Genomic DNA, 15,925 nt, shown 5'->3' on the forward strand with positions numbered 1-15,925 from the left:
ATAATTTCCCCTTAAGCTGGCCTGACTAGCTTTTAAAGTTGAAAGTCAGAATACATAATCAATAAATTTATTAATCTCATTTTTAAAAAATTAACAATATTTCTACTTCTCGAGGCCACTTATACGGTGTATCTATCAATATAGCATCAAGATACATCAGCAAAGAGAATACTACTACAGAAGTGAAGGAGAAAGAGCCTCAACCTCATGCTGGAAGCAATTAAATGGAGGCTCCAATCTTCTCTAGGCTCTATAAGATAGCAAAGGCATTGCCCTTCCTATGCTGCTCACTTTACTGGAATCTCATCATCCTTCAAGATCATATCAATCCTGATACTCCTCAGCACCCTTTACCCCTGGGGCAGCTCCTTTCCTCTGATTAGACAGAGTGGAAATTGGAGAGTTCTTCCCAGATCTTCTATTCAAGGAGAATACCCAGGGCAGCTGGGGATGGGATCAAGTGGGATGGGGCAGGAGATAGTGTCTGGACTCCACTCAGGAAGACTCCTCATCCACAGCTGGGTGACCCTAGAAAAAGTACCTTCACCCTGTTGGCCTCAGTTTCCTTATTTTTAAAATGAGCTGGAGAAGGAAATGGCAGACTACTCCAGGATCTTTGCCAAGAAGACCCCAAATGGAGTCATGAAGGGTCAGACACAACTGAAAACAGAGGAACATTTTCTCATCCAGCCACATTACTCTGGACTTCATTATGCCCAATATCATTTACCCTTCTCCTGCCCCTTCTCAGTTTCTTTTTATGCGCTGTTTCTCTTTCCCATTAGATGGTGAGTTCTGTGAAGAGCAAGGGCTATCTTTTGCATTTCTTTGTCTCCCTAGCCCTTGGCCAGTGCTTGGCACATAGCTGGTGCTTAATAAATGTTTACTGATAGTTTATAACCAGAGAAAAGTTTGAAACTGTGCTAACTGGGTCCACAAGAAATTTATGTTACCTGATATCAACTGGGTTTTCATTGGAGGAAGGAAATCTTTTTATACTTCCTTTTTTTTACAGTTCATTCAATTTGTTATCCCACTGGGGCTATTACAAACCTTTTCATTCTTCCTTAAACACCCCATAGCTCTGTCTCTTGGAACCTTCTCAGCTGAGGGCTTTCCCTCATACTTCACACAAAAAACACAATTAAGCCGTTAGCTGAAAGCTCCTTCTATGTTACTCCTCATCTCACATGTCTGCTTTCATTATTTTCTTCATCCCGTCTCACATTAATGGTGAATTCTCCTTGCCACTGACAAACTCCACCTACATGTATAAATGATCCAATTCCATCCTTTTTTCTCCAAACGGCTGCCCCCTCTACCATTCCCACTTTCTCAATGACACATAACCTTTCCTTAAACGCTGGCCTCTTCCCTTCTCCACACAAACTCTCCTACATCTCCAAGACAGAAGAAGGATAGGGCTAAGTAATGGGGGGTTAGTGACTTGCCCAAGATCACACAACAAGAAAGTGTCTGAGGCCAAATTTGAACCTAGAACCTCCTGTCTCCAGGTCTGGCTCTCAGTCCACTGAGCCACCTCACTATCCCAACTCTCATTACTTATTGCTTAGACAAATGCCTTCTGATTAGTCTCCTTGCCTCAAACATCTCTACGTTCCCATCCATCTTTTTCTCAGCTGCCAAAATGGTTTTCCTAAATTTAGCACAAGTCTGACCATATACTCCCACTATATGATAAGCTTTAGTGACTTTCTATCACTTATAGGATCAAATAAAAATTACTGCTATGTTTGACATTAAAATCCCTTTACAACTGCATCCCTTCCTACTTTTCCAATCTTCTTCTAAGTTATTCCCTTCCATATATAGTCTTACGATCCAGTAATGCTAGCCTTTTTACTTTTCCTCACACATGGTACTTCCTTCTTCCCCAATCAGTGCTTCTCCATGCCTCCATCACTTTTCCCTTCTGGCTTCTCAGGCTGGCTTCCTTCAAGATTCAGCTCAAATACCATCATTTGCAAGAGGTCTTTCCCAGTTTCCTTTTGCTTCATCTCCAAATATGTGTGTGCATTTAACACACACATAAAATACACACATATGTGTAATTTAAAAATATTTTTTGACCTGGCCAAAAGGATTATGATTTTCTTGGGAGGTAGTGGGTTTGCTTTTGCTGGAGGTTTTAAATGTAGTGTGAAAATATCCAGAAGACCTGTCAGGGGACTATCCTTTTCCCACTACCCTGTTGTTTCCCAATTAGAATGTGAGCTCCTTGGGAGAAGGGATCTTGTTTTTTCTTTTAGCATAATCAGCACTATGTTTAACATATAATAATATAATTAATATATATTATAATAACATATAATAGGATAATATATTCTTTTTTCTTTCTACTCATTCACTAATTTTTTCTTTCTTTACTTATCATAGAATTAGATTCCTTCTATGGCCTCTTCTGAATATGAGTACTTAATATCACAACATATTCAAATCATGGAGAAATGATATTATATTATAATTGAAAGGCAAATTATTAAAACATACATGGTTAAACAAAATGGATAAATAATTAATATAATTCCTAAAAATAAGAATATCTTGTGGTTTGAAGCAAGCCAACTGCCACAGAGCTGATTGTAGAACATGTTACTATTTCCTAAGGTGATATTGGTCAGAAGCCAGTGTTTCTAGGAAAATGTAACACAACAGCTGGTTTTTATCGTTGCTAGGGTAAAGAAGAGAACTGAATTAAATCTGAACCATTAAATGGAATCAAAATTATAATATTTATTATTTAATTTAGATCTAAACATTTTACCTTATCTATTGATAATTCTATCATTTTCAGAAATAATTATACTTTTAATGCCCTTTAAGTTTTGCAGAGTATTTTCCATACATTATTTCATTTGAATCTCAAAGCAGTTCTGTGAGATAGGAACAATAATAACTCTTACCATCATTTTAGAGATAAGGAAATAAGGGCTCAATGAAATTAATTGATTTGTCCATGGTCCATGAGCTCACCTTACCCCTCACCCTTCTGAGGCTGGTTCTGAGGCTTTCATCAAATTACTTTGAGGTGATATTTGCTTTCCACCTTTCCTCTGTCTCTCTGTCTGTGTCTGTCTGTCCTTCTGTCTCTCTTTCTGTTTGTATGTAATGAAATCATAATACAACCTATATCTAAGAAGTATATGGAAGAAGGAAGAGATGGCTCTTTTGTCTTGGTGATTGTAGTTCTTATTCCAGAAGTTGATGTCTGGGTTTATCAAATTCTAGGTGGCTAAGGTCATTTGCCCTTGTATATTGTATATCTAATCTGTTCCATTTGTCTACCATTCTATTTCTTAGCCGCTACAAGATTATTTTGATGAATATTGCTTTATAGTACAGTTTGAAAAACATTTTTATTATATACTATTTAATGAAAACTAAAAAAAACAGTATGTCAGAAACTAGTTATGAACCAATATCTTACACACTATACCAAAGATAAAGTCAAAATGCATATATGATTTAGATATAAAGAAGGATACCATAAATAAATTAGGGGAACATAGAATAGTTTACCTGGTAGATCTATTGAGAAGGGAAGAATTTATGGCCAAACAAGAGATAGAGAGCATTTTAAGATATAAAATGGATCGTTTTGATTATATGAAATTAAAAATATTTTGTACAAACAGAAACCAATATAATCAAGATTAGAAGGGAAACAACAAATTGGGGAAATGATTTATATATATTTTCTGTGATAAAGGTCTTATTTCTCAAATTTATAGATAACTAAGTCAAATGTATAATACAAATCATTCCTCATTTTAAAATGATCAAAGGATTCTTTATTATTTTTACTAGTTTTATAAAATAATTTTTGGTAGTTTGATTAGCTTGACACTGAATAAGTAAATTAATTTAGGTAGAATTATCATTTTTATTATATTAGCTCAGCCTGCCTATAAGCAATTAATATTTTTTCCACTTGTTTAGATCTTACTTTATTTGTGTGAAAAGTGTTTTATAATTGTGTTCATATAATTTCTGTTTACCTAGGCAAGTAGATTCCCAGGTATTTTATATTGTCTGGAGTTTTTTTTAATGGAATTTCTTTTTCTATCTCTTGTTGCTGAAACTTCCTTAGTAATATATAGAAATGCAAATGATTTGTGTGGATTTATTTTGTATCCTGAAAGTTTACTAAAGTTCTTAATTATTTCAACAGATTTTTAGTTGATTCTCTAGGACTCTCTAAGTATACCATAATATCACCTGCAAAGAATGATAGTTTAGTTTCCTCTTTGCCCGCTTTAATTCCTTCATATTCTTTTTCTTTTCTTATTGTTAAAGCTAGCATTTCTGGTACAATTTTAAATTAAAAATAAAATTTGTTAAACCCTTACCTTCTGCTTTGGAGTCAATACTGTGTATTGGCTCCAAGGCAGAAGAGTGGTAAGTGTAGGCAATGGGGGTCCAGTGACTTGCCCAGGGTCACATAGCTAGGAAGTGTCTGAGGCCAGATTTGAACCTAGGACCTCCCCTCTCTAGGCCTCTCAATCCACTGAGCTACCCAGCTGCCTCCTACAATTTAAATAATAGTGATAATGGGAATCCTTGCTTCATCCCTAATCTTACTGGGAAAGTTTCTTTTGCTAATAATTTTAGGTAGATATTATTTATCATTTTAAGGAATGACCCCTTATCCCTATGCTTTCTGGTGTTTTTAATAGCAATGGATGTATTTTGTCAAAGGCTTTTTCTGCATCTATTGAAATAATGATGTGATTTCTGCTAGTTTGGTTAATGACAGGGTCAATTATGCTGATAATTTTCCTAATAAACCAGTCATACATTCCTAATATACCTACTTGTAGTGAATGGTCTTTGTGTTACATTGCTCTGGATTTCTTGCTGGTATTTTATTTTAGAAATTTACATATGTGTTTATTAATGAAATTGGCCTATAATTTTCCTTCTCTGTTTTTTGTTTTCCTGGTTTAAGTAATAGTGCCATATTTGTGTCAGAAAAAGAATTTAGTAGAATTTCTTCTCTGCCTATTTTCCCAAATGATTTACATAGTATTGAGATTCATTGTTCTTTAAATGTTTGATAGAATTCACTTGTAAATCCATCTGGCCTTGGGGATTTTTTTCTTTAGGGAATTCATTGATGGCTTGTTCAATTTCTTTTTCTGATATGGGATTATATAAGTATGAGTGAAATTTTTTGAAAGATCTTTGACCTACATTCCATACTAGTTCTGAAATAGCTTCCTATTTTTAAGGACTATTGTTTTCTTCAAATATTTTTATATTTATTCCTTCCAATGTATCTGTAATTTTATACCCTGGCACATTCATAATTCAAACCTGATTAGTGTGAATAAAGGGTCTGCTTGAATGGCTGTATGTATTTGAATTCACACTATTTGAAGTCATAATCATGTAAATTATGGTAATTGATTCAAGACCAATGGAAATCTACAGTTCAAATTTGAATAGTGTGTCCACTTAAGAGGATTCTTTATTTGCCCTAATTGAGCCCTAGTTGTAATATATTCTGAACATCTAATGTATTAGGTGAAGAAAACTGCAGGATGTTCATTACAAGCTATTTCAACATCATTCTTCTGTTCTTACATATTATAAACATCTAATTGGAAAGCAAGTATTCTTTCTTGGTTCCAAGACAAATACAGGAATTTTAGAGGTCTCAAATAGTTATGAGGCACATTCAAGTGTACATATGCTACATGTTTTCAATGAATTAGTGAAAAAGTCTTTCATAAAGTACCAACTTTGTGTCATTCATCATGGAAGGTACTGGGAATACAAATACAAAAGCAAAGCAGCACCTGCCATCAGGAAGCTTAGATTCTTTTTTTTTTACAATGATTCTTAATATTTTATTTTTTTAGAAAGATTTTCTATGGTTACATGATTCTTGTTTTTACTTTCCCCTTCACCCCCTTTTACTCCCCCCATATCCAATGTGCATTTCCACTGGTTTTAACATGTGTGATCAATCAAGACTTATTTACATATTATTGATAGTTGCATTTGTGTGGTTGTTTAGTGTCACATCCCCAACCATGTCTGCATCCGCCCATGTGTTCAAGCAGTTGTTTTTCTTCTGTGTTTCCACTCCTGTAGTTCTTCCTCTGAATGTGGGTAGTGTTCCTTTCTATAAGTCCCTCAGAATTGTCCTGGGTCATTGCATTGCTGCTAGTGCAGATGTCCATTACATTCTATTTTACCAGAGTGTATCAGTCTCTGTGTACAATGTTCTTCTGGCTCTGCTCCTTTCACTCTGCATTAATTCCCGGAGGTCTTTCCAGTGCACATGGAATTCCTCCAGTTTATTATTCCTTTGAGCACAGTAGTATTCCATCACCAGCATATACCACAATTTGTTCAGCCATTCCCCAATTGAAGGGCATACCCTCGTTTTCCAGTTTTTTGCCACCACAAAGAGTGCAGATATAAATATTTTTGTACAAGTCTGTTTATGATCTCTTTGGGGTACAAGCCCAGCAATGTGTCGCTGGATCAAAGGGTAGGCAGTCTTTTATTGCTCTTTGGGCATAGTTCCAAATTGCCATCCAGAATGGTTGGATCAGTTCACAACTCCACCAGCAATGCATTAATGTCCCAATTTGGCCACATCCCCTCCAACATTCATTACTCTCTCCTATCATTTTAGCCAATCTGCCAGGTGTGAGGTGATACCTCAGAGTTGTTTTGATTTGCATTTCTCTAATTATTAGAGATTTAAAACACTTTCTCATGTGCATATTGATAGTTTTGATTTCTTTATCTGAAAATTGCCTATTCATGTCCTTTGCCCATTTATCAATTGGGGAATGGCTTGATTTTTTATACAATTGATTTAGCTCCTTGTATATATGACTAATTAGACCTCTGTCAGAATTTTTTGTTATAAAGATTTTTTCCCAGTTTGTTGTTTCCCTTCTGATTTTGGTTGCATTGTTTTTGTTTGTACAAAAACTTTTTAATTTAATATAATCAAAATTATTTATTTTACATTTTTTAATTTTTTCTAACTCTTGCTTGGTTTTAAAATTTTCCCTTTCCCATAGATCTGACAGGTATACTATTCTATGTGCACCTAATTTTCTTATAGTTTCCTTCTTTATATTCAAGTCATTCACCCATTCTGAATTTATCTTGGTGTAGGATGTGAGATGTTAATCTAAACCTAATTTTCCCAGCAGTTTTTATCAAATAGTGGATTTTTGTCCCAAAAGTTGGGCTCTTTGGGTTTATCATAGACAGTCTTGCTGATGTCACTTACCCCAAGTCTATTCCACCGATCCTCCCTTCTGTCTCTAGGAAGCTTTGATTATAACAAGGAGAGATAACATATACCAGTGAATGGTGTTCAAGGAAGGGAGATTTTTCTTTTAGAAGTTACAGAGGTAGTGAGAGGGGGCATAGACAACTTTAGTTTCACACTCTTTTTAGAAGCAATGGTAGTGCTGTTGTGATTATTTTTCCCAAGACAAAAGGTAGAAATTAGAAGAAGGAAAAGGAGTACCAACTACAGAAAGGTCAAATTGTATGATTCCCAGGGTGAATAGTTTGATGGGATATAAGCATGATCTGGGGGCTGGTTTAGGAGATTTCTGTTCTACTCATCACAAGAGCTTAAACATAGAGTAGAATTATACAACAGATTAACTTTTTTCAGTGAAAGACAAGCAATGGTTTCAGGAATTCTGGTCTGGAGAAAACTGTTCTAGGTTAGTAGAAGGGAGACAGAGACAGTAAATGATAAGATTCATTGGTTGGATAGCTGGATGAAATCTGAAGAAGCATGATCTGGGGTCAGCTAGATGGATAAATAACTGTGAGATGTTTTATTTTTCAAGGAGAATTAGGCTCTTCTTTCTTTGTCTGTTTCCTTCCTTCACCTTCTTTCTTTTCTGAATATGAAATGTAGCTCATCACAAACACTAAGAAGGAAGATAAGAACACTGAATGATGCTAGATAGAGCTTCCCCCTCTCCATTCATTAAAAGCAATGAAGCCCTAGGTATATTTGAGGATTCAAATTATTTATTTACTTTTCCTGAATTTTGTGGTCCCAGTTCTTCCAGACTGGTGCTAAGTATCTCTTTCAGAATTCCATAAGCCATTTGGAGGAGAGAAGCTACTGATGAGTTCCAGCCAGATATCCAAATGTAGTAATATTCCCAGATGCTCCTGGGTTATGGCTCTGAGTTAAATGTGTACAAACTGGTAAGACACTATATTTGTAAATGATCCTCCTTTTTTCTTTTAATTGTGATATTACATTAATATACAATAGTTAGCAGTGTAACATGTGTGCTCTTGGACATAACACTGGGATTATTCAATAGCTAGCTTTGCTCATTTGTTGATCTGATGGACCAAAATGATTGATTGCTAAATATTGTATAAAGAGATGAATTCACTTTTTCAGCTTCTGTATTTTTTCAGAGGCCAGGACAGACAGTATTCATTATCAATTTAGGCCATAAACATGAGTCTTTTTCAGAAAAAGACATGAATCATATCATATGATACTGGCAGGTTTTCCAAGACTTTTCCTACTAACAACAACATTATGTGATCCTTTTGATGATGAAAGAATTACCCCATTGGTATCACCACATGATACATCTGGCAACATCATCTTCAACACTGCTGATTTTCAGGGCTTTGTCCTGTTCAAGAAACTGGAGAATTGATTGGTATCATTTTTATTTCTTTCAGTTTTTTACTTTATTTCTGGACATTTCTGCCTGCCTGATTTATATTTAAGGCTTAAAAAAGTGTGTGTGTGTGTGTGTGTGTGTGTGAAGATACTGTTCCCTTTAAGGACTAGCCCTATTTTATTTCTTTAAGGACTAGCCCTGTTTTATATCTCACCTTCAGTGCTGAAACGAAAGGAACACTGCATTTAGGATAAGAAGAAATGCTTTTTTTTTTAAAAAGACAGTTTTAGGTAAAATTGAGATAGGTCAGAATGAATAATATGTAAGTCCTCCATCATTTGCTTTCTATATAATATTGGGCAAGTTAGAGATTTATAAATCTCTGAGACTCAGTCTCCTAAACTGCTAAACAGGAATTATGGATACCTTCTTTATAGACCTTTTTATGAAAATCAAATTACATGGAATGAAACACACAGTATCCAATAAAATACCACATAATTTTTTCTTTATTATTTATATGGGGTTTTATTTGTTTGTTATATTTAAAGGAAGCTTGGTAGCTGTGAATAAAGGAAAACAAAACATGGAAAAACCACGGGGAAAAAAAGACATAGGGAGATATGAGTTCAAATCCATCCAAGGTTGCTATAAGGTTCAAATTAGCTACTTTTGGTAAAGTGTTTTACAAACCTTAAAGAACTCTATAAATGCTAACTATTATTATTGAGCCAGATAGGTGGTACAGTGGCCATTTAGGTGGTAAAGGCAGAGGTCCACTGGAATTGGAATTAGGAAAACCTGAGTGCAGAGATTGACAAAAATGTTATTCATGTGATCCTGGACAAGTCTCTATCAACCTCAGTTTTTTCAACTGTAAAATGAGGATAATAATAACATCTACCTTCCAGGATTCTTATGAGGATCATATGAGATAATATTAGCAAACTGTTTTGCAGTCCTTAAAGCTGCAAAATGCTAACTATTATTATCATCATTGCTATTGTTATGATGATATCTTCTATATGAGACTTTAATGAGAGAAATATTATAGGTATCAGATAAGTGGTTCTCCTCCTCTTCCTCATCTTCCCTAGGACTAATAGTTAAGAGGCTGTCATATTGGGAAGCATAAATTTTTCTATGACTTGAATGATAAGTCCTTGATTTAGCCATATATTAATAGGTTTAAACGTAACCCTGAGAGACTTGAGATCTAGTCCCAGCTCTTTTACTAAATAGTTGATTGTTTTTGAACCATTCACAATCTTTGTGGATCCAGTTTTATCCTCATCTATGAAATGAGGGAGCTGAAATAGGGAGTCTTTAAGGTCATTTCCAGGTCTAACAATCTATGTTGGTTAACAGTCTAGCATCTGATGTCCTCTAGGCTCAGAGACTCAATGAGATACAAGACACATAATGTTAAAACCAAAATATTCCCTGCTCTGAAGGAGTTTATATTTCAGAGTAATAGAAAGCTTATGTAACTCATCAATAAGCACCTGGCTTTCAATAGACAGCCTCAAATATGACCCTAATGAGAGTTTCTTTAACTTCATAGTAATAATCTTGGTAGCTAAGTGGGTCAGCAGAGAGAGGGACTGACTTGGAGCCAAGAAGACTCATCTTCCTGAGTTCAAACTGAACTCAGACATTTATTAGCTCTGTGACCCTGGGCAAGTCACTTAACCCTATTTGCCTTAGTTTCCTCATCTGCAAAATGAGCTAGAGAAGGAAATAGCAAACCACTCTAGTGGTGTTTTTTTTTTTGCCAAGAATACACCAAATGAGGTTCAAAAAGTTGGATGACTGAAATACCAACAAAGCAACAATAATCTGGGTCAAGGCTGCTGAATATTTAAGCTTAAGAAAGTCCCTCTACTTCTGAGTTTCCTATGGCAGTTCAAAGCATTTCATGTTAAAACAAAGAAGGTAGCTGATTCAGACTAGAAAGAGTTACAATAGTGACATTTAGAATATAGCACTTCTGAGACAAGATAAATTTCCAGTCTGGCTCCACTTTTATATGCAATCTAGAATAAAATAAAACACTTTTGTTTGGCTTTTAAAGTCTTTCACAATTCTTCTTCAGCTGTCCTTCCTAGGCTTATTTGTATACCGTTTTACTAGATTCATTCTCTGTTCCAACCAAACTGGCCTACTGGCTATTTATTGCATGTGACATTCCACATCCTGTCTCCATGCCTTGGCCCCCAAGATAAGATGTTCATCAAGTTAGAATGTCCTTCCTTGTGTTCTCTCTGTCTCTTTCTCTCTGTCTGTCTCTGTCTGTCTGTCTCTGTCTGTCTCTGTCTGTCTGTCTGTCTGTCTGTCTGTCTCTGTCTCTGTCTCTGTCTCTCTCTCCCTCCAAATCCAAATCTTCCTTCAAAGAGAGAAATTTAAGCTAAGAATATCCAATGTGGGGAGAAGTGAATTGGTAAGAAGAGGATATAAATTTTCATTAATTATCAAAAATAGACAATACCTAATGCTACCACAACAAAAAGAACTAGATTCTGTCTCTTTCTTAGAAGAGGTGATATTTTCTCAAAGAACAACAAAATTAAAAAATACATGTAGGCAGACAAAATCTTAATAGAGAACATTGTGAGTTTACTGGGTGGGAAGGTCTGAGACCCCATAGACATTAGGCCACCTCAGCTCTTCAGTAACTACTTGGGTGTTCTTTCTTGTCTTTGATTTATTTTTTATGTTAAATAACCTTGGAATAAAGTTATATTCCTTTTCCTTTTTCTCAGGATATCTTAAAATTGTTGCCTACAATATGCCTATTTTAATTCTGGTTATCTAGAAACTAGTTGTCAATAGTAGATTTTATTTCTCCCATTACATGGAAAACTGACTGTTGTCATTCCTCTACAGAGAAGTTGAACATAATTTCCCCCCAAAATCAGTAGATGATAAACTTGCTGATAAGTTTGCAAGAACAGTCATTTTTCATCCCCCTTCTGGCTAAACATTTAATTGAAAACAAAATGAGTCAAGCATGACAGAAACATTTTGAAAACAGAATCACATACAAATGTTCAAATTATAGCTATGAATTGGAGAATCAATATCTACCATGATAGCTGCTGTCTCTTGAAGATGATTAATTTATGTTTGAGCAAAAAAACAGATGTTTATTTCATAGCATAATCTGTTAGTTCATCATTCTGTACCTCACTGATGATGAAAAAGTAATCACTGAATAGAGGAAAATGAAGAAGGAAGCCTGGCACTGAGGTTGGGCTGAATTTTATAAAAGCAAAGATTTAAATAAAATTATCAGATAGAAAAATAGAATAAAATAAGAAAATATTATTATCCTACTATTTGCATTAATAATGGTAACTCAAGATCCAAAGATAGAAGTTCATTTTCTGAAATTAAATCAAAGTACTTAATGTACTCCTGATAAATCCCTGAGGATTCCTCGACCTTCAACATTTGAAGAAGTTTGTCATGGCCTCTAGTGTAAAACTATATTAAAATTCATAAAGTTTGGTTATTTGCTCTTTTGTCGAAGTAAAGTGATACTCTCAAAAACCATTGTAAACATTTGCCACTAGAACTGGTTGTGTATTGCTTATGCAGAATCATTTAAGTGTGATTCAGTGCCAAGATGCCAATCAATGGAGAATTTGTGCCCTCTGGTGGATAATAGAGGTGATTCAGATTTAGAATTTGATGGATTAGCATGTTAGAATTTGTAAAATTTAGCTGTGTACTCTTTACTGTAAATAGATTACTGCTATATTTACCAACAGAAGATAATACGGCTTTCACCAGAGAAGCAAATATATCTTTAACAGTAACTCTTCAAAAGGCAGTGATATTTAAGTGCTGCTTATTTTTAAACATAGGTTTTATTTTAAGTATTAAAAACTTTTTTCACAAAATCTATATGTGAAGAATTATGCATAATGAATATTTGGTCACATCAAGCTAATATAACTAATTAAATCAACTTCTCAAGAAGCTAGCTGAAAAATATTCCATTCCAAGAAGTTTAATTTTCCTTTGAAGATGCCCAATTCTCCACCTTGATGGTCCTCCATTCAATGATTCCTTTTTTTATTTTCAATGAGTTGGAAAATCGTCTTGAAATGTTGTTGGGGAAGTTCTGCTATAGAGGTATACCTTGTGTGTGTATCTATCTAGCTATCTGGAGGGAGAAAGGGAAAGAGGGAAAGACAGACAGAGACAGACAGCAACAGACAGTGACAGAGACAGAGAGAGAGACAGAGAGAGAGACAGAGAGAGAGAGAGAGAGAGAGAGAGAGAGAGAGAGAGAGAGAGAGAGAGAGGAGTCAGTCTCCATTCTTAAGATTTATAGAAGCTCCATATATTTATGCAAATGGGTTATTTCACATACATACCTACCCACAGAAAGGGCTATCTATAAGCTGACCTTATCCAAATATGGAGAATTATTTAGGGATTTAGGGTTACTTAACTATGGCAACATACTCTGAAAAAAGACATATAAAGTAAATGTTCATTTACTTCTCCTTTGAGCTTAAACAGAATTTAGAATTAGCTCTTATAAAATATTGTTTTGAAAACTTTGTTTTGATGTTTGAAAGGTAGGAAAAGGTAGTGGAACTATATCTTTTTTACAAGGATTTATATAGCTTAAGTTAAGGTTAATAGTTTTTCTTTTATTTTTTTACATTCTTACATTCTGTCTTGGAAGCAATACTCTATATTGGTTTCAAGACAGCTAGGAAGTGTCTGAGGTCACATTTGAGCCCCAAACCTCCTATCTCTAAACCTGGCTTGATATCCACTGAGTCACCTAGCTTAAAGTTTTAGTAGCCTTGAATAATTCCCAAGTATTTCTTCAGACTTGACCAGGACACAGTTGTCTGTTTCCACATAAGTATATCCAGCCATGAGGAGGCATGTAGAGATAGAGTGGATTATTATACTTATACATTATACTTGAAACCAGGAAGATAAGACAATTATCTAGTTCTACAACTCTGGAAAACTTAACCTCTTCCAGCATTATTTTCCTAAGCTGTAAAAAGGGGATAAAAATAACACCTTCTTTGAAGGGATTTCATGAAAATTAAATAAGAGATGTAAAGTTCTTTGTAAACATAAACATATAAATTCTAGCTCTTGTTATTTACGTAGTAATTTATGAAGAGGGAATGTGTTTGTGTTTCGTATATGTATACATAAGGTATCCCAAAAGTCTTAGTGCAGTTTCAAGCTTTGAAAGTATAGTGCTTCTCACATTTACAGTCAGACTTGGTCTATATCTACAATTATGCCTGTATTTATGTTTATATCTATATCCACTGTGCTTTTCTCACTAAATTGACATATAATCAGCTGGCAAGCCATTACTCTATGGCCTATTTGCTCATGGCTCTGCTGGATCTCTTTTCCTCGGTCTAAATAAGCCCATTAATGATACACAACACCTATAGAGTCATCATTGCATCCCAGCAATCAATGGCTACATAGGGATAGCCTACTTAGCATCATAAATTGGTTCCCATAGATATTCATTAGACATTAGTCATAGGGGACCAATGAGTTACATAGGAATGACATTTTCACAATCCAATAAATAATATAATGATTGGGAAAAGATCCAAGGGATGCCCAATAGCCCCCAGGCTTAAGATATCCACCAAGAAGCCGGGAGAATCCATTCCTACCATTTAGCTCACATGGCCTTACATCCTCATCTCATACCTGATCCTGTTTAGAGCAATAATTCACTGGGGCGGGGGTGGAGGGGTTGGCCACTGAGAACACCATCAGTCCAAGGTTATTTTTATCCAAGGTCTAAATATTTTTCTATGACACGGATGCTGAGCACCAGTGACATCTCAGTACCCTAGATGAATGGAACTTTTTCTAATTTGCACATCTTGATTTATTCTCTTCAGTCTGTCCACAGAAAAAGCCATAAGCCTAGGTAGTCGTGTAGAGAATCCAAAAGATGCAGCTACCTTGATTCCTCCAAACCCATGTATTTGGGCTGTGGTTGGCTCCAGATTGATGGTGCCCTGAAGATCCAAGATGGTGCATGTCCTTGGAGGGAATGGCCTCTTGCCCACCCACTTTGATGGGCTCTGGATTAGCCCTTCCTTTATTTCTCACTGATGATTTTAGGATTTTCTTTACTTTTTTCTATCAATTAACTCAAAATACTTATGACAAAAATTCTTTTTGCTAGAGCTTGAGATCTAAAAGCTTGGATCAAAGTCAACCACATACATTTTCCTGGGGTTTCACAGCATGGAATATTTGGTTATGTTGTATTAATAACATTGTCGTACCAAGATATTGGCTAAGAAAACATTACACAGGATAAAATGGTATAATTACTTAAAGCAGATGTTTGCCATTTTCCTGCCTCTAAGGTTGTAATTCATTTCACTTTTTTACATAGGAACTAGCTAAGTACTCTGCTCTGTCACCCTTCCTTGGATTGTGTATTGATTCATCTGTCATCCTTTGATTTATGTGTCCTGCTTTAGTATCCATCATTGAATCTTGCATTTCAAAACTCAAATTTTTCTTTTCCCATTAAAGCACAGAAAAGTAGAAAGAAGAGACTAGCAAGATCTCTCAGAATTTCATGGCTTAGATATTCCTGGGGTCAAAGTAAAATTGAGTGAAAAATGTTAGGCATGCTGATGACAAAAACAAACAAAAACACAAAACTGATCAAAAGCATAAAATCATTGAATCTAATAAAAAATAGATACAGGAAAGAATTATGAGCTCATCAAGCCTATTTTAAGGTTAGCAAGCTGAACTAGAGAATTGTGCCTAGTTATTCCAACAAAGTCACTTAATGGAAAACTTTAAAACTTCTGCTGGATGGGAAATCATCAGCACATCATTAATTTTCTCTAATACAACATTAATGATTGCCATTTACATGTCTCTTTTACAAAATGATTTATATTCATTATGTTCTTTAAAGTCTCACCAATAGTACAAATATAATTTTTCCCTTCATAGATGAAAAAACATAAGCTTAGAGAATAAGTGCTATATACAAGGCTATACACTACCAGGTAGTATTTCAAACTTGGGTCTTCCCAATCACAAATCCAACTTTTAGTTCACTATACTAACCTATCTATTACTTTAGTTACATTGTTAAATGTTACAACACTGCATCCATCTCTTTCTTTCTATCAATTTGATCATAGCACTATAGATTTAGACTTGGAATTGATTTTTCAGTCCATTGAAATGAATTCAATATTTTACAG

Source organism: Gracilinanus agilis, chromosome 4 (assembly GCF_016433145.1).
Source record: "Gracilinanus agilis isolate LMUSP501 chromosome 4, AgileGrace, whole genome shotgun sequence".
NCBI lineage: Eukaryota > Metazoa > Chordata > Mammalia > Didelphimorphia > Didelphidae > Gracilinanus > Gracilinanus agilis.